The sequence below is a fragment of the Lynx canadensis genome, chromosome B2, assembly GCF_007474595.2.
Source record: "Lynx canadensis isolate LIC74 chromosome B2, mLynCan4.pri.v2, whole genome shotgun sequence".
Lineage (NCBI taxonomy): Eukaryota > Metazoa > Chordata > Mammalia > Carnivora > Felidae > Lynx > Lynx canadensis.
Window position 1 is genome coordinate 9,132,131 of NC_044307.1, and position 23,772 is coordinate 9,155,902.

At 43.7% G+C, this 23,772-nt stretch overlaps 1 protein-coding gene across 4 annotated transcripts in view; it reads left to right on the forward strand.

Moving 5' to 3' along the window:
• Window positions 1-23,772, forward strand: part of MBOAT1 (membrane bound O-acyltransferase domain containing 1) — a 104,622-nt gene that overhangs the window by 33,996 nt on the left and 46,854 nt on the right. Inside the window, exon 1 of one of the 4 annotated variants that reach the window (XM_030314758.1) lies at window positions 23,388-23,556. The exons of the other annotated variants lie outside the window; for them this stretch is intronic. The gene's annotated coding sequence lies outside the window, so the exon portion shown is untranslated. Of the gene's footprint in view, window positions 1-23,387; window positions 23,557-23,772 lie in introns of those variants that run through there. 4 annotated transcript variants of the gene reach the window in all.

Consider the following 23,772-nt stretch of genomic DNA (forward strand, 5'->3'; position numbering starts at 1 on the left):
GATTTTTACATATATTAATTCATTAAAACCTCACAATTACCCTAAGTGGTAGGGTTGTGTCTATTACGTAGATGAAGACGGTACTAAGTGGTGTGTGAGTCCACAATTTGGATCTTGGCTGTGTTTTCTACCACAGTACTGCAGCATAGTTTTGAAAAAATTTTTTACTTAACAGCAATTTTTTTAATGTTTATTTATACTTGAGAGAGAGAGAGAGAGAGAGAGTGAGCGAGTGTGATTGGGGGAGGGTCAGAGAGAGGGAGACACAGAATCTAAAGCGGGCTCCAGGCTCCGAGCCGTCAGCACAGAGCCCGAGGCGGGGCTCGAGCCCATGAACCGTGAGATGACGACCTAAGCCAAAGGCGGACGTTGAACCATCTGAGTCACCCAGGTGCCCCAACACTGCAGCGTATTAATCCTAAAACAAAACCAAAAACTCACATGCCCTCACAACCCAGCTCCAAAGAACTCTTTGCAGACAACCCTTTACAGTGCTGTAGGGCTGCTTAAAATGTGTTGCAAGTGAATATGTATTTTCCAGCAGGTAGTATTTTTTTCTAGACTTTTTTTGTAAAGGAAAATAAAAATTTCATGGAAGAGCCTGAACTTAAAATTCTCCACTTAAGAGGAACCAAACAGTGTCTTGTGCTAAAGATAGTTTCTCGCCTTGGGCCTTTCTCACTATATTACCTTCATTAATTAAGGAAAAGTGTTTTGGGGCCTCTTAAAGGGGACCGGCTGTTAGGGGAGGGGACGGTGTTTTGATACTCTGTTTCCCCTGCTTGCCTATGGAAGTCTTCATTCTGTGTTTCAGAACTTAAGGACAGTGGTTTTGCTATAACTCTCTCGACTGTCTTAGTAAATAATCTATCCAGGGTGAATTAATTTGCCTCTCTTGGATATTACCACCTCTTTCCTGCCATGCACCCATCATGTCAGACAGGAAAATGGAAATTCGAGGACTTTTATTTTATTTTAATTTTTTAAAGTTCATTTGTTTGGAGAGAGAGAGTGCGTGCAAGCAGGGGGAGGGACAGAGAGACAGAGGGAGAGAGAGGATCCCAAGCAGGCTCTACACTGTCAGCAAGGAGCCTGACGCGGGGCTTGATCCCACCAACTGTGAGATCGTGACCTGAGCCGAGATCAAGAGTCAGATGTTTAACTGACTGAGCCACCCCGGTGCCTTTGATATTATTTTTCTTCTGTGTGGGTCCTGTGAGTGGAACTGTTTGCAGGTACCCGTGATTTCTTGAAGCTACTCGTGAGAAGGAGCTCTTCCTTCCTGAGCCCGATTCACCAGGCTGCCCACAGCAGTGTAGTTGTGCTGTGCGTGGGTTCAGCCACAGTAGTGGCTGTCTGGAGTGTCTGTAGATTGGTGGCCTGGGCACCGGGCGCCTGATGCTTTATTTTCCCCACTTCCCCCTCTGGTGTCTTCGTTTGTCTCCACACATACCCACCAGCTTTGCACTGTATCCTGAAGGTCACCTTTTATCTGCGACAAGAGCAAGTGTAACCCCACCACCTGGAGGACGTGGTCCCCTGACATCCAGGTGTGCTGCACATACATATACGTATTCCTTGGACCGCGATGGATCTGGAATGTACCGTAAGAGTTGCAGTTAGTGCCATCACAGATTTGTTCAGTTAGTGTGCTAGCATTTTTTAAAATGTATTTTTTTAATATTTATTGTTGAGAGAGAGAGAGAGAGACAGAGCTCAAGTGGGAGAGGGGCAGAGAGAGAGGAAGACACAGAATCCGAAGCAGGCTCCAGGCTCTGAGCTGTCAGCACAGAGCCCGACGCGGGGCTCGAACCCATGAACCACGAGATCATGACCTGAGCCGAAGTCGGAAGCTTAACTGACTGAGCCACCCACACGCCCCAGTGTGTTATCATTTTTAAAGGTTCCTTCAAACCCTGTATTTTATGTAAAACATATAAACCTTTACAGAAAACCCAACAGTTACTATTAGTTGTGCTTTTCATCAGAGTTCATAGAGGCCCCAGTAATGCCTGGCTCAAGGTCATTGGGGTCAGCCAGGCAGCCTCTGGAGCTTGGCCCACGGGATGAGGAAGGCAGCGGCTTCACCTCTGTCTGGTCCACGCTGTGTTTGCGGAGGGCTGTCCCTTGGGCATTGAGAAGAGGTGGGTGGGATGGTAAGAGCACCAGGGTAGAATTGTCTTGGCTTTTCAACTCTAGAGAAAAAAAAAAAAAAAAGAAATCAAACAGTCTTCCAGTCAGTAAAGCCTGAATATAATTTTGCCGTTACCCAAATAGCATGTGACCTACCGTAAAGCAACAGGAACTAGCTGGGATCGTTCTTTGGAGCCCCCAGTTGTGGGTGCCACCGAGCGATGCCTGTTGCAGCTGAGCAGTCCCCCTTTCTCCCTTAGATTTATTTCAGTTTTCTTCTTTATGTATTTTTCCATTCACGTATTCTACAGAGATTAAATACTTACGTGCCAGGCACTGTACTGGGTGCCAGGATCCAAGGGGTAACAAGGCAGTAGGTTTCTGTCCACGAGACCCTCACATTCTACTGGAAGAACAATTAGAGATTTTGGTCAAGAGTCTCAATTGTGCCGTCGATTCTGATATCTCATCTGAGTTCTGTAGTGGCATCGTAAGAAGCGACTGTTACGGTATCTTTTGTGTCTTTTCCCTTCTTATTTATTTCCTTTCCCCAACATTTTTGTCTTTATCATTCCTCTGTATTTTAAACCCAGGATTTCCAAAATATTTACTGGCACTGCCTAGCTCTGTGCAGAGTACTCAGACTTCAACAGTTGTCTGATCTCTGGTCTGTCTCTTTCTAAGTCAAGCAGAGTTTTAAATCTCCCTCGTGTCCTCCTGTTTGTGAACAGCCAAATGTATTTTGACTCTATTTCAGATATTTTCCAAAATCAGTCATTAATCATTTCGGGTGACGTGTTTCCATTAAGTCGTAGTATGTTGTAAAAACCTGTTTCAGTCTCTGTGATTATTTTATGGAATTTTAAGATTTAAATTTTAGATTAACTTTCAGAAGTACTTTGCTTCTGTGGGAGCCGAGGTCTAGAAAATACTAGTTTTCTATACTCAGAGACTCTAAAGTTCCAATTTTGTGTGACATGGGGAGGAACGTGCCTTTTCTTCAGAGTCCCTCTGAGGAAGCTAAACCGTGTTCATATATTTCTGCCCTTTTTGCCTGCCCCCTCCTATGTTTTTATGTATCTTTTTATGGTGAAATGTTTGTTTAATACACTACTGATGATCTATATGCATATATCAAGGTCATATATGCATATGTGTATTTTACACTTAGGTGTTTACAGGACTTTTTATTGTCATTTGCCTTTGACTTTTTTTGGAACTGAAACTTAGGCGCAGAGGGCACTTGCTAACTAAGATTTAGAAAGGTGAATAAGGCTGACTTCACGTTCTGTTTGGTAGTAAGAGCAAAAGTGGAGAAGGCAAGGCCATAAACATTTCTTTGATTTTCGTAGGTAGAACAGCCATCTTTAGGAATCAGTTTTTCGTAGTAGTTGAGACCACAGCATATTTATTATCTTCTGTTTTGTTTTTCTTGTGTTAAAGAATGTAAAAGAGTTTCCTGCTGTCGGTGATGCTGCTGGGTTTGGATTAAGAGGTTTAACTGCATTGTTTCCCATTGCAGTTGGGGGTGGAGGTTAGATTTGGGAGAGACCATCGGGTGTGGATTGTATCAATCACATCTAAATCGTTGTACATGAAATAACTTCGATTATTTAAAGAAGTAACACTTGGAACTCTTGAAGGCTCCAAAACAGTCTGTTCTTGCATCTGAAAATGTCTTTCAGTAAACATTTTCTGAATGCCTAGCAGAGGTCTGAAACTATGTTCCTTATAGAATAAAGAGTAAACATAGTCTCCAGAGCCTTCTCTTACCTCTTCTCTGCCCTGCCTTTCTTTATCCACCTTTTCTTATTCTCCTGACATGCTGACCACTTAACCCCTTGCCCTTAGCATGGCATTCACTCATTCATTCATTGCACTATAGAGAACCTAATATATAGCAGGCGCTATGTGTACATTGATCAAAAGGATAGATGTGGCCTTCTTGAAGCTATTGGTCCAGTAATAACAGAGCACGAGGAGTGATGTGATTGCAGAAGCTGAAGGTGCCGTGGCAGTAGCAGAAGGGAAGGCTTTCTGGAGGAGGTGACCTCTAAGCTGAGATCCGAAGGACTGAGGAGGAGGGGAGGGAGAGTTGGGCAAGGTCAGAGGCAGGGAGATTAGTAAATGGCTGTTGAAGTTGTCCAGGTGAAATGAATGGTAGTCTGAATTAAGGTGGATGTGGAGAGGGGAACGAATGGATTAAAGATAGATTTATGAGGTAGAATTAATAGAGCGAGGAGATTGATTCTATTTGGAGGGTATGTAAGAGAGAGGTGGAGTTCTCTGGTTTCTGGCCTGAACAGTTGGGTGGTCGAAGGGTCCCACCCTTAGATCGGAGACCTAGCAAGAGGAATTGATGGAGGGGGCAGGTGATGAGCTCTGTTAGGAGCTTACGGAAATTTAGGTGTTTGTGGCTTATCTAAGCGTTGATTCCAGTAGGCGTGGGGTGTCTGTCTGTGATTTCAGGGGGACACATCTGGGCTGGAGAAAAAGATTTGGAAGTCATCAGCTGGTGTTGGAGGCACAGGAATGAGAGAGGCCCCTTAGCATATAATGTGGCATGAGAAGAAAAGCTGGCCTGGGATGGCCCCCCGAAGGGCACCATTTTAGCAGGAATGGGCAACAGGGGAGCAGCTCTCAGGAAGGATGTAAGGAGTGATCAGAAAGGTACAGACAACCAAGAGAATGTGGTGGTAGGGAGTCAAGAAGAAAGAGCATAGAGGGGCGTGTGGGTGGCTCAGTCAGTTGAGCCTCCGACCTCAGCTCAGGTCATGATCTTGTGGTTTGTGGGTTCGAGCCCCACGTCATGCTCTGTGCTGACAGCTCAGAGCCTGGAGCCTGCTTCAGATTCTGTGTCTCCCTCTCTCTCTGCCCCTCCCCAGCTTGCACTCTGTCTTTCCGTCTCTCAAAAATAAATAAACATTGAAAAAAATAAAAAATAAATAAAAAAAGAAGAAAGGCCATAAAGTACAAGTGCCAAATGTACTCCAGGTAGACAAAAACTGGATGTGGTTCCTTGGCTTTGACAAACAAGGACATGGTGGTGACTTGGGCAAGCAGTTGTGGAGTGTTAGGGATATGGCATGGTTTATGGCATGATGGGGAGGTTACAATTGGAGGGTGATTTTAGGGATTCTTTGGAGTTTAATTTTTAAAATAAATTCCCTTTCCCCTCCTTTACTTCTATGAACGTATAGGTGGAAGAATTAATAGGCACCAAAAAAAAGCTTGCTGACTACTTGAAAAATATTTTTTAACCTACAGCTGGCGATTTGTTTCCTACCTTTGAAAACTGTGTATAGTTTGCTGTTGAGTAGGCTAAGGTATTGCTGTTGTTTTTTAAGTAGGATGCATGGTTTCTTTGACTCTCAGTCCACATTGGAGTTTCCCTTTTGTTACAAACACATATTCTAGAGAACATGATTACATAATAGGAGCTGAAAATAGCTTCATTCCTGGGGACCAGGCAAAATCACAGATTTTCCTCTTATCATGGTCCCCCGTTATACAAGGGCCAGCAGCCCTTGCGGCTCTCCACTCTTGGAATTGTGATATCTGTGTTGTATCCCCTGTGGCCCCACAAGGTCTCTGTTTTGTAAAAGGTAGATGGTGATGTCTTCTATTTTCGGTGTAAACTAAATGAAAAAAATTAATTCTGTCGTGTGACTTTGGAGAATTGCATAACACGCTCAGATAATTGGTCACACCCTAGGGTATTGCATAAGAAAATACATACAGTCCTGGTTCTGCATTTTCCATTGTCCCCATAGATCTCGCTCAGAGTAGCATCTAAATAGCAAGTAGTATTATGGGTGACAGCAAAGTGTCCATGTCTATGGAGGGTATCGTCTTTAGAGTGGTAAAGTTGTTACTTAAGTCCACCAGGAAAGAAGTTGTTCAAGTCAGATTTTTGTGTGTGTGTGTGTGTAGGAGGCAACATAGGTTGTTGGGGAGAGAGGCAAGTTGGGAATCTTTTTCCTTCTCTCGCGTTAAATAACCTTATTTAACCTCCCCACTTTGCCCACTGGGAGAACACTGATGCTATTTGTACTTACTGCCTCCTTAGTGAGGTGAAACAACCAAATGCAACGTGTGCGTGTACGCGTGCATGCGTGTGGGTACAGTTCTGTTTTCTAAGAAAGGTGACATGATGGTATCCTATGATTGACTCATGCTCCATGCTGATTGGGCTTATGTCTCTTAATTCTATTTTGAACGTATGCCTAAGAATTTTAAAATAAATAATGAGATTTGAAAAAAAATGTAAATTTGATTCTTTTTTTTTTGAGAGAGAGAGAGATAGAGAGAGAGAGAGAGACAGAGCATGAGCAGGGGTGGGGCAGAGAGAGAGGGAGACACAGAATCCGAAGCAGGCTCCAGGCTCCAAGCTGTCAGCACAGGGCCCGATGCGGGGCTGGAACCCACGAACTGTGAGATCGTGACCTGAGCCGAAGTTGGATGTTTGACTGAGCCACCCAGGCGCCCCAAAAGAATGGGCTAATTGTGTTTTTCATCTGGGAAAGGTCTTTGACTATATAGGAGCATATTATGCATTTCATAGGCCATCAGTGATTTTTTGGGTGGGGGTGTTTCATCATTTATATGCTTTCTACTAAAGGATGTGTAGAGAAATTGGTCAGCTATAGTTAGTACGTTTGAGCTTTTCTCCTTGCTACTGTGTTTGGAAACAGCTTGGTGGGAAAAAAAGAGATGATTAGTACGCACTGAGCATTTCATGCTGGACAGGCATTGTGCTAAATCACTTTACATGTATTAACTCACTTAATTGTATGAGGGTATCTGTGTTATCATCCTCAGTTTTTGGAAGAATTTAAGACACAGGTTAAGTAACTTGGCTAAGGTGGTCCAGGTAGAGGTTAGAGTTAGGGTGGGATCTGTCTCCAGCAGTCTGACTTCACAGCTTGTGCTCTTTATAACTCTGTTCTGGCTCTCGTCACTATTGATAAAATCTGTGTGCTTAATTCATCTGTATGAATTCATCTGTACTCTCCCTTTTTATAGCAAATAACTTAAAAATGTTAATCTGTTGGCCAATAAAGTCATTGGCCAAAGATCAATAATAGTTGAAATTATCAATAATAGTTGAAAAGGTGCTCAACTAGTAGTCGGGAAAGTGTAAATTGAATTACTACGATACCAGTGTTTTACCATCTGATTGAAAAAATTAAACAGATTGACAGCATTCAGTGCTGGCTGGCAAGGGTGAGGGGTGAAGGACACATACACATATATGATGGTAGGAGTAAAACATGGCTTCAACTTTTAGAGAAAATCTCTGGTCATATTTATTAACATTTTAAGTAAATATGCCACTTGACTGAACTCCTGGGAATTTATCTTACAAACATAAAATACCCAGTACATAAAGTATATGTACAAGGACTTTTTTTTTTTATGGTGCTATTTGCAGTGCCCCCCTCCCCCCGCCCCCCAAAAAACCCCAAAAAAACCCTGGAAACCACTTGGAAGTGGGAAAGTGCTTGAGGAAATTATGTCACGTACATAATATTGAAGTTTTGGAAAGCTTAAGAAGACCCTTTGCTTCCCTCCTGGATGTGGACCAACTTGGAAAGAAAACCCAAGAGACAGCCAGAGGGAGATCAAAATATTATCTTTATTAATGATAAAGCTGATTAACCACAACAGATTCCCTATCTCTTTACCCTTGACTGACTTACCCCCCCCAATCACTGGGAGCGGGGCAACCATACAAGACCCCCAGGGAAGGACAAGGCAGAGAGCATAGAGCAGGAAAGGCTCTTTCTAAATGCAGACCTGCCCCCAGAGAGAGATCCCAGAAGGCCTCACTAGCCATGCTCAGTGTCTCTTCTCAAATTCAGCAGGTGGCTAAGTCATTCCTTCTTCCCAGGGGAGGAGGGACTGAGCCGGTCAGGGTGGAGACCTTTCATATTTTCCCTCTGAGGGAATGGAGTGGAAATTATCTTACTTCTGTGGAAATCATTCTGTGGAAATCATCGTATTTCTATGGAAGTCATTCTGTGGAAAATAGAAAACATTCTCACCCCAACTCATGTTATAGAATATCATGCAGCTTTGAAAAGTACATACTAGCTCAACGTGAATGGACTTGGAAAGATGTCGATGGTATTTTGTGAAATGAAACATTGAGTTACAGGGTAATTTTTATGCCACGATTGTATTAAACAAAAGGAGAAACCAATGTGTATGTTTGATAAATATAGAAAAAAGTGTTAAAAAATGGAGAATGGTGGGTGTTGTGTGTAGAAGCTTGGGGATGGGGGGACCATGAACTTTTCTCACTGTATATTTCTGTATCTTTCAGTTGTTAAAATGAGCATTTGTTAATTTTTATAGGAATATAAAATTGGATGAAAAAGAGCCACCATGACTTCTTTCAGTTGGCTTCATTCAGGTGTAGTTTTGCTGGATGCCTGGAAGAAGGATCTGAAGCTCTTTTGATGTGTTTCATTGAGTCCTCACAATGGAGGATAGTAGTTTGATTCGTTTGGATGCCTTTTATTCCTTTTGTGTGAACCAGTTGGTTTTCCTGTTCATTTTTAAACCTTCCAAGAAGAGTGAGGTATACAGTGTGCTGGACCTCTTGAGTAGTTCTTTTGCCAGTTGAGAAAGCTCTTCTGTGATGGGGTGGTGAGTGCCAGGAGCCAAAACATAGCCAGAGTTAGTCAGCCAGCGCATAGGTCAATGACGTATCAATAAGGATGTCATAAGTCGCACAGGGCATGGGGTTCTGAATCCATTTATAAGGTGGAAGGAGATCTGCCTAGAGAGTTAGGAACCTCCAGCCATAGCCCCCCCCATTTCTTCCCCCCATGAGCCAGTTTCCTTATCCACAAAATGAGAGGCTTGCACCAGATAATTGTTAATAGCCTAAAATTTTCTTGTCTATTTTATGCCTGATTTAAAATCTTTGGTTACTCTAAAATACACTTATTTTTATTTAAAAAAACTTTTAAAAATGTTTATTTATTTTTGAGAGAGAGACAGAGTGCGAGCTGGGGAGGGGTAGAGAGAGAGAGGGAGACACAGAATCTGAAGCGGGCTTCAGGCTGCACCGAGCTGTCAGCACAGAGCCAGACGCGAGGCTCCAGCTCACGAGCCGTGAGATCATGACCTAAGCTGAAGTCAGATGCTTAACGGACAGTCAGCCAGGTGCCCCTAAAGTACGCTTATTAAACTGCTTGTTCCCTCCCTGTGAGCAATATGATAAGTTGAAGCTGTGATTCATTCTCAGACCTGGGTGACACATTAGAATCAGCCAGGAACCTTAAAAAAACTAAAATGACTGGCCTTCCCCCACACCTGTCGCCCCAGAGTCAGAGTGGGGCCTTAGAATCAGTCCTTTTTATTTTTTGTGTTTTAAAAAATCGCTCCCTGGTTGAATCCAGTGTTTAGTGTTGAGAGTCACTGACTGAAGAGGGGTCTTGTGCGGTAGTTGAGTCGTGGGCAGCACAGCAGCAAGTGGTCTGTGTGGCAGTTCGTTAGCTGGCTGGACAGTTTGTAGCTCACCTAATACACAAGGTTCTTTCACCTCTTATTTAGTGCCTGTTACAATCTTGTGAAGCCGGTGTTGTTATTGTGTCATATAACCTTGTAGGTGGTGGGAGACTCTTAGTGGAGGTTACTTTTCACTCTGGAACCCAGTTGAGAGAAGGCAGCTGCAGACCCAGCTGGGTGATTTGGGTCACGTGAAAAATTACACACACACACACACACACACACACACACGCACACACACACGTGTACATATAAACACATTTACGTAGATTATATATTGAATGTATGTTATACATGTACATCCCCCCACCCCAATACCTGCTTCTGGTGGTGGTCTCTGTCTATACCCAGGCCCTGGTCGAGATTATAAAGCCATAACCAAAATCAGTAACCAAAAACCGTCCCACAAATAAAAGTCCCGGACCAGATGGTTTCACTGGTGAATTCTACTGAACATTGAAAAGGAGAATTAATAACAGTTCTTCTTAAGTTCTTCCAAAAAAAAAGAAAGGAGAGAACACTTCCGAACTCATGTCATGAGGCTGGCATTACCCTGAGACCAAAACCAGACAAGGACACCACAAGAAAAGAAAATTATAGGCCAGTATTCTTGGTGAACAGAGATGCAAACATCTTCAACAAATATTAGCAAACCCAATTCAACAATATGACAAAAATCAGACACCGTGATCATGTAAGATTCATCCCAGGGATGCAGGGACGGTTCACCATCTGCAAACCAATCAACATGTTAACGAAATGAAGGATAAAAATCATATGGTCATCTTGATAGATGCAGAAGAAGCATTTGACAAAATTCAATATCCATTTATGATAAAATTGACAAAGTAGGTATAGAGAGAACATTCCTCAGAATAATAAAGGCTATATATAATAACACCACAGTTAATATCATATTCAATGACAAAGAGGTAACAAAGCAAGGGGTACCCACTCTCACTACTTTTATTCAACATAGTACTGGAAGTCCTAGCTAAAGCAATTAGGCAAGAAAAAGATACAAAGGCATTAGAATTGGAAAGAACAAAGTAAAACTGTCTCTATTTGCAGATGACATGATATATATAGGAAACCCTAAAGACTGAACCAAAAAACTTAGAACTAGTACACAAATTCAGTAAGTTGCAAGATATGAGATCAATGTACAAAAATCTGTTATATTACTGTACACTAAAAATGAGCTAGCAGAAAGATATATTAAAATAATTCATTTATAATTCCATAATTATATAATTTACAATACTTAGGAATAAATTTAACCAAAGAAGTTAAAGACCTGTACATTGAAAACTGTAAGACACTGATGAGAAAGACTGAAGAGGACATAAGTAAATGGAAAGATAGTCTATGTTCATGGATTAGAAAAATGAATATTGTTAAAATGCTCATACTACCCAAAGCAACCTGCAAATTTAGTACAATCCCTATCAAAATGTCAATGGCATTTTCCACAGAAATCGAACAGTCTTAAAATTTGTATGGAGCGGCAAAAGACCCTGAATAGTGAAAGCAATCTTGAGTAAAAAGAACAAAGCTTGAGGCATCATGCTTCCTGATTTCAAAGCATATTACAAAGCTGTAGTAATCAGAAATACTGTTGTATTGGCATAAAACAGAATAATGGGACAGACTACAGAGCCCAGAAATAAACACTTGCGTATATGGTCAATTAACGTATAACAAAGGAGTCAGAAGTATGTAATGGGTAAGGACAGTTCTTTCAATAGATGGTGGGGGAAAACTGGACAGCCACATGCAAAAGAATGAAACTTGACCACTGTCTTTCACCATACACAAAAATTAACTCAAAATGGATTAAAGACTTGACTATAAGACCTGAAACCATAGAACTCCTGGAAGAAAACATAGGCAGTTAGCTCCTTGACATAGGTCTGGCAATGATCTTTTGGATTTGAGACCCAAAGCAAAGGCAACAAAAGCAAAAATAAGTAGGACTATAACAAACTAAAAAGCTGCACAACAAAATGAAAGGCAGCCTGTGGAATAGAAGATATTTACAAATCGCAAAGCTCATGAGGGGTTAGTATCCCAAATATATAAAGAACACATACAACCCAATAGCAAAAAACAGTCTGATTAAAAATTGGGCAGAGGAGCTGAAATAAACATTTTTCCAAAGAAGACCTACAGGTGGCCAACAGACACATGAAAAGGTGTTTGACATCATTGATTATCAGGGAAATGCAAATCAGAAGCACAATGAGATACTACCTCACACCTGTCATAATGGCTAGAATCAAAAGGACAAGAGATAATAAGTGTTGGCAAGGCTGTGGAGACAAGGGAACCCTTGTGCCTTACTGGTGGGAATGTAAATTGGTGCAGACACTGGGGAAAACAGTATGCACCTTCCTCAAAAAATTAGCAATAGAGCTAGCAATTCCAGTTCTGGGTATTTATCCAAAAGAAATGAAAACTCTTAACTTGAAAAGATACGTGCCCCCCTATATTCGTTGTAGCAGCATTTTCTGTAGCCAGTACGTAGAAGGAACCTCAATGTCCACTGGTGGTTGAATAGATAAAGTGTGTGTGGGGGTGTCTGGGTGGCTCAGTTGGTTAAGCATTTGACTCTTGGTTTTGGCTCAGGTCATGATTTCATGGTTTGTGATTTCAAGCCCTGCACTGGGCTCTTTGGTGACAGTATGGAGTCTGCTTGGGATTCTCTCTCTTCTTCTCTCTCTGCTCTCTGCTCTCTGTGTGGAGTCTGCTTGTGCTCTCTCTTAAAAATAAATAAATAAACTAAAAAAAAATTTGTGTGTGTGTGTGCAATGGAATATTATTCAGCCATAAAAAAGGAAAATAGGGGCACCTGGGTGGCTTATTCAGTTGGGCATCTGACTTTGGTTCAGGTCACGATCTCACATTTCATGGGGTTGAGCCCCATGTTGGGCTCTGTGCTGACATCGTGGAGCCTGCTTGGGATTCTTTCTCTCACCCTCTCTCTCTGCCCCTCTCTCCCTCACGCTTTCTCTCTCTCTCTCTCAAAATAAATCAGTAAACTTCAGGAAAAAAAGGAAACTTGCCATTTGTGACAATATGAATGGACTTTGAGGGTTTTATGCTAAATGAAATAAGAGGAAGGACAAGTACCATGTGATGTCACTTATACGCGGAGTCTAAAAAAACCCCAGAACTCATAGAAACAGAGAACAGATTGGTGGTGGCCAGAAGTGGGGGCTGGGGCTTGGGCATAATGGGTGTAGGTGTTAAAAGGTACATTCTTCCACTTATAAAATAAGTAAGTCATGGGAATGTAATACCCAGCGTGGTGACTGTAGTTAACAGTACTGTATTGTGTATTTGAAAGTTGCTAAGAGATAGATCTTCAAAGCTCTTATCGCCAAAAGTGGTGCCTGGGTGGCTCGGTCGGTTCAGTGCTCACTCTTGATTTCGGTTTGGGTCATGATCTCACAGTTCGTGAGTTCAAGCTCCACGTTAGGCTCTATGTTGCGATGCAGCGCCTGCTTGAGATTCTCTCTCCCTCTCTCTCTGCCCCTCCCCTGCTCTCTCTCTCTCTGTCTCTCACAACAAACTTATAAAAAAGTTATCACCAAAAAAAAGTGTGTAATTATGTGTGGTGACGGGTATTAACTGGACTGATTGTAATCATTTCATAACACATACAGATGTCATTCTTTTGTACACCGGAAACTAATATGTTACATGTCAATTATATCTTAATAAGAAGAAAACCAAAGGTGATAAAGTCGCCCCAAACCTTGCACTTCCTTGTGTGGTGGTGCTTTCTCCTGCCGTGTGTGTCCCTTCCTCCCGCTGGCCGTCTGGGACTCCTCCCTCAGACCTCACCCTGGCATGGTCCTCTCTGACCTGCATCCTGTCTTACTTCCATCCCGCATCCACGGCTGGTAAAGGATTGCAGGCAGGTGCACTGGACCAGGGTCAGGACACCTTAGTTCTCGTCCCAGCTCTGACATTCCGTGGCTGTGTGACCCAGGCCAAGTCACTGACAGTCTCTGGTCTCCACCTTTCCTTGCCTGGAGAATGAGATGTTGGAATTACAGGTGAAGATTTAGATGAATCATGCATGGTTGGCTAAGCAGATGGGCTCTGGAAGCAGGATCCGGGAGGTATGTGACGTTTGGGAAAATTTCTTAACCTCTCTGTGACTTAATTTCCTCTTTTCTAAAATGAATGCCTCGAAGAGCCTCAGAGAGTTGTGAATGTTGAAGAAGTTACTCAGAAGGACCTAGAGCAGTGCCTGTGATGTGGTACGCGTCCTGCTGTTAGTTATTATTATCGTGTTATTATTGTCACTGCCTTTTATTTTAAGAAATATTTATGTTTGAGAGAGAGAGAACAAGCAAGCAGGGGAAGGGCAGAGAGAGAGGGGACGCAGAGGATTTGAAGTGGGCCCTGTGCTGACAGCAGAGAGCCCAATGTGGGGCTTGAACCCATAAACCGCAAGACCCTGACCTGAGCCAAAGTTGGACGCTTTGTGGCGAGGCACCCAGGAACCCCTTTGTTGTCGCTTTCAGGTGGCTAACGACGGAGGTGGTTTTCGTGGGGAGATCACATCTCCAGAGGACACGGGTGGGTGTTTGTGGACAGTGTTTTCAGCACTCCTCAAATGGTCCCAGATTCTATTCAGTCTTCCCTGCCTCCTTGGCCGAGGATTAGAAGGAAATGATTTGTGGGCTGGGAGGCAAGCTGGAGGCAGATCCTTATAAAACATGTCACCCACATATTTTAAGGTTTCGGTCTGCCATGGCTAAACAGCATAAACATTTTTTTGCCCTCGTATCTTCTGGAATTCATTTCTAAAGGGTTTTCATTCTAAATCATAACTAATACATGACATGATATTTACAGCATAGGGTAGCCACAAGTCTAAACTAACCAAAATACAGGATTTTTTCCCCTGAGAATTAATAGAGGGATTATCTCACTCCAGAGGAACTGGATGACATACTCTGAACTGAGGGAAGGAAGCTTCTGATGTGAGTATACAAACTCCAGAGAAAAGGTCTGGGTGAGCCTCAGAGAACAGTTGTTGGACAGGATGTTGAGCCTGGCAGCCTGATTCAGGTCCGCCCCTACCCCCAGCCCCGCCACCCTACAAGATCGAGATCTTGAGAGACAATCGTAGGCAATGGCTGAGCATCTCTAAATATTTTTTTTAATGTTTTATTCATTTTTGAGAGAGAGAGAGAGTGAGTGAGAGAGAGAGAGAGAGACAGACCGTGAGCAGGGGAGGGGCAGAGAGAGAGGGAGACCCAGAATCCGAAGCAGGTTCCAGGCTCTGAGCTGTCAGCACAGAGCCTGACGCAGGGCTCGAACTCACAAACGCGAGATCGTGACCTGAGCCGAAGTCGGATGCTTAATGGACTGAGCCATGTAGGCGCCCCCGGCTGAGTGTCTCTAAACCAGTCGTGGTGCTGCCCAGCCGTTGACAGCTCTGGGGCCCTTCGCCTTGTGTCTGAGGTTCCTCAGTGGGACAGTGAGGCTCTTTGAGAAGACTAAATGAGGTAATGGATGTGAAGCATGTAGAGTAACAGCCAAGGTTTTGTTGAGCTCAGTAAATACACATGCACAATACATCCCTATTATTATTACTTAAAACTTGTATGTTATGGGGCGCCTGGGTGGCTCAGTCAGTTAAGTGTCCCACTTGGACTCAGGTCATGGTCTCTTGGTCTGTGGGTTCGAGCCCCGTGTCGGACTCTATGCTGACAGCTCGGAGCCTGGAGCCTGCTTCCGATTCTGTGTCTCCCTCTCTCTCTGCCCCTCTCCTGCTCACACCCTGTCTCTCTCTCTCAAAAATAAATAAACATTAAAAAACAAGTAAGAAAAAAAAAGCATTTCTTGTTGACATTCCAAGGAGGTTGGAACAGAAGTGTAACAAGGCTCTCTTTGAAAGTGCAAAGTAGCTGAAGAGTGTGGCACAAACACTTTTTGTTCTGTGGTGCAGAAGGGAATAGCATTTCTTGTAGTCTCCCCCAGCCACATTTATTCGTAGGAGGCAATGCAAAAGAGCACTGTTTGTGGAGGAGGGAATGGCTTGCCTTTAAATAAGGAATTGTTTAATTAGATCGGTTTTGTCTGGGAACATATAAGGCACTGTTGCTGAGAGAAACATTCCAGGCCTGGACAGTCGCCTGCACCTCATTGCTGAGCCACTGTCATGGAGGAAATCATTTTGGACCGTTAATATTTGCTGTTTGTTAAAAATAGACTGCTTACATCTCTTCATTAGGAGGAAGGCAGTGCTTTCTCGCCCCTGGCAGAGTTCGTTTCTCGTTGCAAGAATATGAAGACCGAGGTACAGAAATCCCCAAATAAACCCCCTCTCCAGCAGCACGTTACAGCAGACAGATTGAAGACGTGCGCTTGAACATTGCAGTACGGTTTAACTGTGCTTTGGTGAAATAGGGAATCACAGCCTTGGGCATGTGTTTTATTTGCTTGTCGTGACTTTGAAATCTTGCAAGAGCCGTGGAAACTGAGCTCTTGTGAACGTGAGGTACGCCAGGCTTGCGTTTTGAGAGTCTGATCAAAACCGCTGTGCTCTGCTGTTTCCTTAGGCATAGGACCCACACAATACTCTAATTGTGCACAGCATATTGTTGTGTATCACAGATGAAAGCACAGCTTTCTTTTCTGCTCGGGAGGGGGTACGCCAGCCCCAAAGTCAAGACATCCGCACATGTTCCTTCTAAATGTGAAGGGTTTATTCAAGAGCATCATGGGACATATTTCTATTCTCTTTGGCTGTGCACACCGTTACCCTTGACATTTTACTGCCTGTAAAACATGTTTTTCTTTAAGAGGAAACTTTTTACAGGTTAATTTTTTTTTTATTTATGCCTAACTCCTTCCTAAAAGTTAGCTGTGGTAGGTGCTAATAAATGCAGCCTTGAGGCTAGCGTAAGTAGAATTAAATACAGATTGTTTTAGAGTTTCTTAGATTGCCATGATTGTGCTCGCGTGCGCGCGCGCGTGCGTGTGTGTGGTGTGTGTGAGAAATTCCATGTGGAATTTACAACTATAAATTGTAAAAGAATTTTTGCAAAAAATTTGCTCAGATTCCCATCACCCTGACAAAACCGCCGAATTCCATCTCACATGTTATGTTTGCCTTTTTCCTAATGCCACTGTTGTTTTTTTTTTTAACACAGGTGTAGGCTTACATACACTTTTATTTATTTTTTATTTTATTGTTATTTTTTAAATGTTTATTTCTTTTTGAGAGAGAGAGAGAGAGAATGAGTGAGTGTGCACATGAACTGGGGAGGGGCAGAGAGAGAGGGAGACACAGAATCTGAAGCAGGCTCCAGGCTCTGAGCCATCAGTACAGGCCCTGATGTAAGTCTCAACCTCATGATCTGCGAGATCATGACTTGAGCCTAAGTCATGATGTGGCTTAACCGACCGAGGCACCCCTGGAATACTGTTCTGTTGCATAGGTTTACCATTAGTTACTATCCTCTTGTCCTAGGATTAGGTAAATCTTATGTCATTCTGTCTTGTAAATAATGCCTTAACATTTTTTTTTTTTTTTAGCATTCTGCTTTTTTGTCATCCAACGAATAGATTTCCATTCGGTTGGAAGTGTGGCTTACGGCAAATAGTACCATAGTCGTTTCAAAAAGGATTATAATTCAGGGTGCGTCCTTGAGTTGTTCATGTGTTAACCAATGTCTTTACTAATTTTGTTGAACTTTTAGGTCCCTTCTTCTTGCTTCGAGAAGTTAACACGGAGTTAAAATATTTTTTTGTGGAGATTTTTTGTGCACATCTCTAATCGTGGTGATAATGACGGGCTGAAAATTTTCAGCCAGAGATAGATGTGCAAAAACTGTAACTTTTAAGTTTGTCCCTACTAAACTTAATTTAGCTTTCGCGCTACATTGCCAGTTATAAGCGGCTTCCTTCTGTTTGGGGCCGGTTATGGTAGAGGTTTGTCTCCCTCTATGGCTGGGAATCAGGTAAGCCCTGAGGGGTCTACAGACCTCTGTGGCCTGGGTGAGGGCCTCGGGTCCCTGTGCCGTTGGGGTCTTGCTGGCTTCTGCTTGAGTGGAGCCCCTCCCTGTGGTCTTGGGCATTAGGCTCTTGCTGCTGGTTTATCTGCTGTTCGCTGCAGCATCTTCTGTGGCTCCTGGTGGCAGGTTCACACTCCACATTCTCCTGAATGCAACCGCAAGACCTTCTCGGGCCTACCAGCTCTCAGCTGGCCTCTCTGCTGTTCTGGAGCCTGGGAGAGGGGCCTGAGAGATGCCCTGGGCCCATGTATTTCATCACCCTCTGGGCCTTCTGGAAGCAATGCTGGCCCATCTCCCAGGGCTGCATCCTGGGAAGCCAGACAGCCAATCTCCAACAGTGATAACCTGTGTCATTCCTCCGGACTTCTCCAGGATCCCATCAAGTTTTGAGGTCCCACCGCCTCTGCTGTCCCCCCCCCCCCCCCACTCCCACCCCATGTCAAGTTGCAAGTCCTGCTCCGCTGAATCCCTCCTTCAACCCACTGGCCAAACTCTATCTCCTTTTTTTGGGCAGAAAAATAACCCTTTCATCATTAAGAACTTTTCTTCCCTCCACGATTGTAGTAGAAACTTCGTGCTTTAAATTCTTCCATTTTGCTCTTGATCTATATAAAGACAAGTTTTTAGAATTTTAAAAAGGAAAAAAAACCTATGTTTTCAACATTGGTAGACTGCTTTGATTTATTCAGATTGATCTCTGCTTTTAGTTTATAAAACCCCACTTGGGAGCTGGAAAACCCAGAGATTGGCTCTTTGTCAGAAGCTGCATTGCCTCTCCCTGTGGAAGAAAGGACACATGGAAAATTCTGGCGGCTGCCTGAACGTTGGGTGGGAAAGGGAATCGGTACAAAGGCAGCAGGGAGGAGACTGGGGACGCCGGCTCTTAATAGCTCAACAGTAGTTACGGTGTATGGAGTTATTCTACCCACAATCTGCATGTTAACTTAGTAGATGTAGAATGATATTAATAGTAAGTGCTTATCAGTGCCAGGCACTGTTTCAAATAGTCTTATATATTCTTTTGTCCCAACAATCCTGTCAAATGGTACCACTGTTCCTACCCCCGTCACGTGAGCTAAGAGCCAAAATGCAGCAAGCTGGTGTAACTCTTCAACCAGTAAGTGGTGGATCCTGGTCGTGCAGCAGGGTATTCTGGCTCTGTGTTGACTCTTGGAACCACAAAGTCCATTCTTGGTTGTGGGATGGGATAAAGTACTTCATTTGATTATTATTATTGAAGGTAGGTCTTTTGTTCTCTTGTAATTGTAATTTGATTCTCTTCTTAACGGGGGTTCGATCATTTCCTAAAAGGCTTTATTCCCCCCCCCCCCCCCCCCCCATTTAGGAAGATGCGATCCCTTTATTGTTTTAGTTTGTTTCTGTACTTATATGTGTTACTTTATTAACTTAGTGTTTCTCCAGTTTGGATAAAGAGGCCTTCTCAGTTTCAGCTGCTTGTAGTCACCAAAGTTTAATATCCGTATGATCCCAGGCCAGTGATTTGCTTTCCAGAGTTGTATAATTTTTAAAACCGGTTTATGATGGAAAAGTTCAAACATACACACAAGTGGAGAGATTAGTAGAATGACCTCTTTCATGTGCCCAGCACTCAGTTTTCAACTCATGGCCAATCTTGTTTCGTCTATACCATGATTTGTTCATAGCGGCTCCACCGACATTTTGGGCCGGGAAATTCTTTGTTGTGGGAGGCTGTCCTCTGCCTTTTAGGATGTTTTGCGGTATTCCTGGCCTCTACCCACTAGATAGCAGGAGCATTCCCCCACCACCATTTCTGGTTATAACAACCAAAAATGTCTCCCGGGAGGGGGGCGAGTCGTCCCCAGTTGAGAAGCACTGATTTATACTCAGTCCACTCTACCCATCCCTTCAAGGTTATTTGGAAGCAGATCCTATACATCAAATACAATCCACTTTGGGATGCATTTCTGAAAAACAATGCCTCCAATTTTGTTGGCCCTATAGAGAGGAAAGGAGCCAGGATCTCATTCTGTTCCTGTAAGAACTGTTGTCATGGCAGCCTGTCACCGTTGGCCGCAGAAGTAGCAAATGCAAAGAAATTGGTGTCATGCTTCAGCCTATACTTAAAAAACAAATTGTGATAAAATACACAAAATATGAAATTTTCCATTTTAACCGTTAAAAACATTTCCTTTTACGTGTATTTATTTTTGAGAGACAGAGTGAGACAAAGTGAGAGTTGGGGAGGGGCAGAGAGAGAGGGAGACACAACCATTTTAACCATTTTTAAGCATATAGGATAGTTCAGTGGCATTAAGAACATTCACGTTGTTGTGCAACCACGCCACCACCCGTCTCCAGAACTCTTTTCATCTTGCAAAACCGAAACTCTGTATCCACTAAATAATAAGCCGGTTCCCTCTACCCCTCAGTCTCTGGAAATCACTCTCCTACTTTCAGTCTCTATGAATTTAACTACTGTATTCTAGGTACCTCATTTAAGTGGAATCATAGAATAGTTGTCCTTTTGTGACTGACTTATTCACTTAGCATAATGCCCTTGGAGTTCATCCATGTTGTAGCATATGTCAGAATTTCCCCCATTTTAAGGCTGAATAATATTCCACTGTATTTATTTGCCACATTTTTTTTTTAATCCATTCATCTATTGGTAGACACTTGGGTTGCTTCTACCTTTTGGCTATTGTGAATAATGCTGCTACAAACGTGGGTGGAGAGATATTTCTTCAAGACCCTTTTTTCAGTTCTTTTGGGTAAATACCCAGAAGTGGGATGGCTGGATCATATGTACTTATATTTTTAATTTTTTGAACCGCCATATTGTTTTCCACAGTGGCTGTATCATCTTACATCCTTACCAGCAGCATACAAGGGTTCTGATTTCTCCTGGTTCTTGCCAACACTTATTATTTTGTTTTTAAAATAGCCATCCTAATGGATGTGAAGAGGTGGCTAACTGTGGTTCAGCTTGTGCCTTTTAAGATGTACATCTGGTGGTTGAAAAGCAATCCTGCTAGGAGCCTCCTGCGAGAACTGAGCGGTGTTGCTGTGTGTGTGTGTGTGTGTGTGTGTGTGTGTGTGTGTGTGTGTTTCCACTTTTGCCTTGGAACAGTTTGCCAGGGAACATTCATCCAGCCATCCATGACTCACTCCCGGGAAGAGGATGGGGGTGTGGGTTGTGTCTGTGTGTAGGAGGAAGCTTTTAGTCCCAAGGGTCTTGCGTTTAGGCATTAACCACTACCAGTTAAGGGAAAGGATTTGAGTTAGATTAGAATCAGAGACCGTTACAGACTAGGTCTCCCAAAGCACATGTTTTGGAACCCCCCCTCCGCCCCCCGAAAAAAGCAATTGAAACCCAGAGCACGGTAAGTCTTCTTTTCTTAACTTGCTGGTAGTGACAATATCTTGCCCGCTGTACCCAGTATCTGGCATGTAGCATCAGCCAGTCAATGTTTGTAGAATTAATCAATGAATTACCAAAGCTCACCCAGCTGACACCCGAGAGTCAGAACTAGGATATTCAGTTGGTTACCCATGAGATCATGGTGGCTGAAAAAGGGCAGATTGCTTCAGTGGCCCAGTGGGTCTTTGTTTCCTCCTTATCGATCACGAGGGTGACGAGATCAGAGGTAGTTTCCCCACAGCGAGCCTTATTCTTCCTTGGAGGTGGGTTAGAAGGACCCACCTTCCTTAAGACAAGCCAAGCTGATGAGACTCTCAAGAGGCTGAGGATGCCTGGGCCGGCTGAGTGACGACCATTGAGCTTAAATCTGTTCTGTCTCATCCCTGCCGCACGACCTTCACCAATCTCCTCCTTTATTTGTGCTTTTCTTCTTTTTTTTTAAATTTTTTTTTTTCAACGTTTATTTATTTTTGGGACAGAGAGAGACAGAGCATGAACGGGGGAGGGGCAGAGAGAGGGAGACACAGAATCGGAAACAGGCTCCAGGCTCTGAGCCATCAGCCCAGAGCCTGACGCGGGGCTCGAACTCACAGACCGTGAGATCGTGACCTGGCTGAAGTCGGACGCTTAACCGACTGCGCCACCCAGGCGCCCCTGTGCTTTTCTTCTTTATGAGAAAGTCTAGTTCCTCCTGGGTGCCTCTGAGGGTCCCTCTTATTATACTTCTAAACCAGGTGCCTTCCGTCTTGCCTGAATATCAGAACCACCTGAACGCCTTGGAAAGTCCTGATGTCAGGCCAGTTATGTGAGAATGGTTGGGGATAGGATCCAGGCAGCAGTATTTTTTTTAACGTTTTTTAATTTATTTTGAGAGAAAGAGAGAGAGGGAGAAGGAGAGAGAGAATCTTAAGCAGGCTCCACACTGTCAGTACAGAGCCCGATGCGGGGCTCAATCAGACTCACGAACCGCGAGATCATGACCTGAGCCGAAGCCTGACACTTAACTGAGCCACCCAGGTGCCCCAGGCAGCAGTATTTTTCATGTCTTTCACTGCTCCCGCGCCTCAGTTTTTACCTGTTTCAACAGTTTTTTTCCTAGTTGTCAGCCTGAGTCTCATCCCTCCTTAACCGTGAAACTTCTCATTATTTACTTCGGATCTAAAGGGGGTGTAATGTAAGAGAATAATAATCATGTACTAGCTTCGAGCCATGTTAATGTTACTTTACAATTACTTGTGGGTTCTTGTGTTCCTTTCTCAGAGTATAAGGTCTGCTAGGCAGGCAGCGTGCCTCCTTTCTCCTGTATCCCAGGGCTTCTCAAAGTGACTGTGCACCCCCATTTCTTGGGGGGCTGTTAAAGCACAGATTGCTGGACCCACCTTGGGAAGGTCTAATTTAGCTAAGTCTCAGGTGGGGCACGAGAGTTTGCATTTCTTTTTTAAAAAATTTTTCCATTGGGGCGCCTGGGTGGCTCAGTAGGTTAAGCGGCCAACTTCGGCTCAGGTCATGATCTCACGGTCGGTGAGTTCAAGCCCCACGTCGGGCTCTGTGCTGACAGCTCAGAGCCTGGAGCCTGTTTCAGATTCTGTGTCTCCCTCTCTCTGACCCTCCCCTGTTCGTGCTTTGTCTCTCTCTGTCTCAAAAATAAAAAAAATAAAAATAAAAAAAATTTTCCGAGATCATGACCTGAGCCTAAGTTGGACGCTTAACCGGCTGAGCCACCCAGGTGTCCCGAGAATTTGCATTTCTGATGGTTTTCCAGCTGCGGCTGCTGGTCCCAGGACTGCACGTGAGAACACGATCTACCCTTTGGATCATTCCTCACGTGCAGGGGTGCTCGGTAATTACCGGCAAACCTCAAGGTATGGAACCAATTTCCCCTGAGCTGCTCTGCTGCCTGGGGGACCGTATTCTGCCGTGGCCGAGAGTATGAAAGAATGTGTGATTGATCACCTACAGATGATCAGAACTTTGACTTTCCAGTTGCCAATTCTTTTACATTTGGACCCTCACTAAGGTGATTATTTTTCTCTCCATTGTGTGTGTGTGTGAGAGAGAGAGAGTTGGTGGCGTGTTTAGGCTACACGAAATGATAGGACCGCATCATGCAGACCAGAATCACGGTTCACCTCCTCTCTGTCTTCCAGGGTAGAAAGCCAGGGCAGGCAGTAGCGGGGATCAGTGTTTGGAAAGGTCCGCGAAGAGTGGTCTCCAAACAGAGGGGAAACTCAGCACGGTTTTCAAAAACGAAACAGAAGATTCTCTGAAAAGTCTTCCTGTGAATTACCAGGGGCTCCAAGTCGTCTTGGTTTTTATCGGGAAAACAAAGTGAGCTCAGGAGGAGCTAATGTTGCTGCCTCCGCCCCCGCCGGGAGACAGCCCTAATGAATTTCACCAGCAGCTACAGTTTTTTGTCGTGTGAGAAACTGTGGAGGCTGAATTTGAGGCTCTATTCAGGTATTTATATCCTCGATCCCTTTTCCGTTAAGTGTCTTCTAGAAGCTAAGTTTTCCCTGCGAACACTCTGAAAAGTTTGAACCGCTCTTCCTGTTGTCATTAATGGTTACATCACTTGATGCATTTGGGTTTTGTGTTACATCAGCCGGTCTTTCCCCGGGGTATCAGGGAGTTATTTTATATTTTCTTGTACGTGCAATATTTTTGAGAGATAGA